The sequence below is a fragment of the Benincasa hispida genome, chromosome 12 (assembly GCF_027475165.1).
Source record: "Benincasa hispida cultivar pf3 chromosome 12, pf3_genome.v1.1, whole genome shotgun sequence".
Taxonomy (NCBI): domain Eukaryota; kingdom Viridiplantae; phylum Streptophyta; class Magnoliopsida; order Cucurbitales; family Cucurbitaceae; genus Benincasa; species Benincasa hispida.
In genome coordinates, this window is record NC_143489.1 from 37,709,545 (window position 1) to 37,714,638 (window position 5,094).

At 30.6% G+C, this 5,094-nt stretch overlaps 1 pseudogene; it reads left to right on the forward strand.

Annotated features, from left to right (window-relative positions):
• The first annotated feature begins 1,108 nt into the window (after positions 1-1,108).
• LOC150031976 (uncharacterized) lies at positions 1,109-2,796 on the forward strand (annotated as a pseudogene).
• The last annotated feature ends 2,298 nt before the right edge of the window (positions 2,797-5,094 follow it).

Sequence of the window (5,094 nt, forward strand, 5' to 3'; positions counted from 1 at the left end):
TACTGAGTATTTTATACTCACCCTTTCTCATGTTTATGTTTCAGGTAAGAGTAGGGACACGCCATCGAATGACAAGCAGAATTCGTGAACAAGCCACTGAGACCAGTTTTATGCTTCCGCTCATGAGATTTAAACTTCTTTTCATGTTTTTCTTAGCTTTTAGTATGGATGTTTAAAACTTACTATTTAGAATCGCTTCCAGATTTATATATTATCATTTATGATTTATGGGTACCCTACCGTTGTTTTTAATATTTGAAATTAAATGCAAAGTCTTTTAAGTTTACCTTATTTAATTAGCATTTATTTCATCATAACAGAGTGTCGTTTTAAGTTCTATGCATGCATGTGTTTAGTAACAGCCTAATTTAAGTCCTAGGGGGTCGGGTCGTTACAAAACCTTACATCTTTGCTGTTCTTCATCACCTTATTTTTTTTCGGTTGTTTATCAACTCTTTATACAATTATCTTCTTATTTTTGTTTTGATTGAGTTTCTCACTTTTGTGTTTCCTTCATCTTCATCTTTATCTATTTAATTTAGCTGGTGTATGATTGTATTCTTGTTCTCTATGCTGAAAAATTTTGTTAGTCTTTTTAGATGATTTATGATGATCACTATACATACGGCTGAAGTTTTCTAAAAATTGTCTCCAACAACTTTGATTCTATGCCTTTTTTTTAAGTGCATAGGCAATTTTAGGGGGTTGATGAATTGGAAGTCTCCAAATTTGTGGCTTTCATTTGTTAACTAATGGGGACCAGAATAAGTTTTTCTGCACGAATATTGCAGCTAGCAAACAATTATTATTTTCAAGATTTTGTTCTTTTGAATGGAGCTATAACAAAAATCAGATCATAATTGAATTGAGATGTAGGTTATATGTATTCAATTCATGATGGAAGGAGTTTCTTGATGTCCCAAGTTTAGTTATATATAAAAAAAAATAATTTCAACTCCCACATACATGTAATAGGAAATGAGTTTTGCTTGTTTTTATAACTTTTGAATGCAAATATCCAAGAATGGGGTAGCAAGATTGGAAAGTCCCACACTCTTTTTTACAAGGTTATTTTCATAAAAGTTCAGGAACCAAAAGTGTTTTTATAATGAAACATTCTGATGACGATGAGAGGGAAGTTCAAATTTTCCTGGTAACATACTTCTCTAGCTATAATCCATTCAAGTGATTAAATCTACTTTTTTAGAACTCTTGATTTCTTTATATTGCTCCTGCAGTGGGGTATTGATGGTCTCTCTCTATCGAGTAGAAATATTGAAATTTCTAGTCTGTGCTAACTGGAAGTGGTTTTTTAATCTTTAGCTTGGGTTGAGTGTTTCCTCACCCTATTCATTTATGTATTTCCTTATAATTATGTAATATGTAGTAGTTTCTGAAAAGAACAGCATCATTACCAATCGCATTTTTTCAATGCATGATTTCATGACTCTGTTTCTTTCGTTGAATTCTATTCTGGATCGAAGTAGGCTCTTACCTTTCTTGATAAAAAGAGCTTAAGAAATGGCCTTCATTTTTTAGGAACCAAATAAATTTACTTCAGTTATCTTCTTGGCTTTTAATCTTTTATCATTGCTCGATAATCCTGTACTGCTCAGCCTTAATCATGCCCGCCTCCTAATCGTCTTACTTATTTATAGTTTCTTATTCTTTTTTACTAATTATCTCCCTGTCATGCGTTTATTCAGTTCTGAATTTAACAAGTTATTTGCTCATTTCCACTTGCTCTGTACTATTTAGATATCAATTTTATTTATTTATTTTTACTTCATTGTTAGTTTCACTTTAGAGTTTTTCCCCTTCCTAAATTACCGAGGTCATGGATTCAAAACCAATATAGTTTGCTTTGGTGGGTCATTAAGAAAGATTTAGAATGTACTGAAACAGTTGAGAGAAAAGGGAAAAGGTGCTTTGTTCATTGTCGGATTTGTATTGTATAGTTTTCATATGCTTGTTAGGAGACCATTGAACAAATTGAGGCCGTGACGATAACTTTCACAAATAACGTGGTTGATGAACTCTTAAGTAAAGTTCTTGGTCCTGATTGTGGGCATGTAAGAGGATTTGGATTTGATGTTACACGTTCAAAATTATCTCTCTTGTCCCAACGAGATAACAAATATAAGATTCTCGAAAAGTAATATTTAAAGATAAAGGAGGAAATGATAGAAATGAAAGCGATGAAAGATGAAATGATAGAAATGAAAACACTTATGTCATGTCTTTTGAAGAAACAAGTAAGCTTTTTTCATTAAGTACCTTACATTCATATTTGTTCTGTTTTGAGTTTACTCCATATTTTGTTTCATATAACATTATCATAGGTAGCACCAAGTGAGGAACTTTCAAATGCTACTGCAAGCGTACCTAACCCCACAAATATTCCTTCAACTTTTCCAATGACTTCTCCACCGTCAAAATTTATTTTTAATATGACTAAATTTATTCTTGATTTTATTATTATCTAATTCTCACATCTCAAATCTCATGTCTCGTATTCTTCTTTTGATAAAGTATCAATAATAATTCTCAAGTTAAATATAAGTTATTAGATTGACATGACTTAAGAGGGATTGTTGCAGAAGGTCGATGGTCTTCTAATGATCCAATTGCCTTTGTCCATCACATTCCTATTGGTCCAAATACAGTTAGAGTGTTTGTATATCAAAGAAACCCAATGCATATTTGTGGAGGCCTATATTAGAGATAACGTGTATGGAAGAAGTTGTGAGTAGTACAGTTGCATGACCATTTGATAAAGTGATTATTAGTATATGATAATATAATCTTGAACACTTGATGAATTGATTATTTTGAGAGATAATTTATGTTGGCAATTACATTCAGTGAATACTTTATCTGGTTCGTATATTTTTTGGAAGACAACTTTATTCTAAAAAACTATTGAATACTTTATTTTGTAATGTTAATACATTATAAATGAAAGTTATGGTATTTAATGTGCTATGAAGTATTTCATGTGTGTGGATTTCAATAAAAAATGAGTACTTGAAGTAAAATTTATTAAAAATCTTAATAATTTAAAAATAAATATTGTTGAGAAATAAGTGATATTTTTTATAACCACGAGTAAAAGTTAGAAAAAAATTATATAGCAAAAAAGAAATGCTATCAAAAGGTTATGATAATAATTATTATTATTATAAAAGAATAAATAACATTGTTATAGCATACAATTATAGCTATAAATATTATATTATAGCATTGAAAAAAAGGTTATTATATATTAAAGATAGCAAATTATTTTAGCTATATAAATATATCATAGCTTTAGTAAAAAACACTATCAAAAGTTTTTATAGCAATATGTATAAGCTATATCTTTATACTCTATTATAGCACTTATTATAGTTCTACAAAATGCTACAAAAAGTCCCCAAATTTTTAATAACATGGGCTGTCAGGACCTTTGAAAAAGGCTATAAAAGGTCTATTATAGCTTTTTTTTGCTAGCTGTTGTATCCATTATTTCTTGTAGTGTTTAACCGTTCAAACACAATATCCTAACTAAAAGATTAAAGGTCTAAATTTCCACTTCATACTTTATTGAACATATAAGAAGGAAGTTTGAAGCTAGATCACGTTTACCGATTTATAACAAGAGTTAGTGTAATTGTAATGAAATTTCATTAATGGATCAATAGACATGGATCTGAATTGCAAACTTAATTGGATTGTTTTGATCGCGTTTACTTAGTCACAAATCTGTCACATTTTACCTTTACATTTACTGTTATTGTTTGACCTTAATAGTAATGGTAAAAGTAAAGGTAAAGATAAAGATAAAGATAAAGGTAAAGGTAAATGTGACAGATTTATAATTTTCATACTGTTACAGTAATAATATCTGTAATGGTAAAGATATGTGCCCCACGTAATTTTCAAGCACAATCAGATTGGACACCCTTTGTTCCTCCATCAGATTGCATGCTTTGATTACAAATTTAGATACAGGCCCCACAATTTGATCATTACGATTACGAAACACAAATAAAATAACAAAAGTAATCAACTGAGTTCCACATTTCATCTGGGATAAACGTGACCTTTGTACTAAATCCATCTCAAGAAACACAACCACCATTATAGTAAACAGTGATTTGTGCAGTTTGCCTTTAACATAAAATATTATAATTAAAAGTTTTGGTCATAAATGTTGGAAATAACTTTGGGCCTAGGCCCATAAAAAATACAGAAAGTGGAAAAAATAACCATTTATGACCGCTGGAAACGAGCCGTTTATAGTTGTTGGAAACTAGCCATTTATAGCCATTGAGAACTAGTCGTTTCCTTGCTTTTTCTTCTTCCTCATTTTTTTATAAAGAAGAAAATTTTACAAGATCAAGTAGACATTCTTTATTTTTAAGATTTCCAACCTTTACTATTTTTTGAGCAATTTTTCATCAATTTCAACCCGATCTCTGATGAGTACACGTCAAAGATTAGGAGTTTTGTTAACCTTGGGGAGAAACCAACTTTGCGAATTAGCACCAAAGTTGTGTCGATCTTGCTTTCAAGGCATTGGGTTTATCTACGGCACAATGATCGATATTTGGTTCCAACAACAACAATTTGAAAACAAGAATTCACTTGAAATCATTATCAAATGTCGATCAAACCTGCAGAGTTCTTGGATCTGTCCAAAATTGAAACATCTCTTTGCTCGCAGTCTCGCCCAATATCAATCCGAGAAGCTATTCACTCGATCTTCGTGGTGTCATGATCTGAGGGAATAAAGATCAAGAAATTTATTGTAAGGAAAGTTAAAGTTAAATCGATGCACTGGTACATTTTCTTCAATTCTTCTCTCCACTTTGTTAAATACTTTCTCAGAGTTTGTTGCATATATTCTTATCTTGTGTTGGATATTTAATTTTTGTCTGACTTACTATTTCAGCGAATGGGTTCCATTGAAAATGAGAACTTGAAATCTAAATTAGCTATTACTCTACTTACAAAGAATGGCTATATCATTAGTAGTTCCTTATTTTTGGAATTGGGTTTTGATTATACATGGACTATTGTGGTCGAATTAATAGTAGATCTTAAAAAATA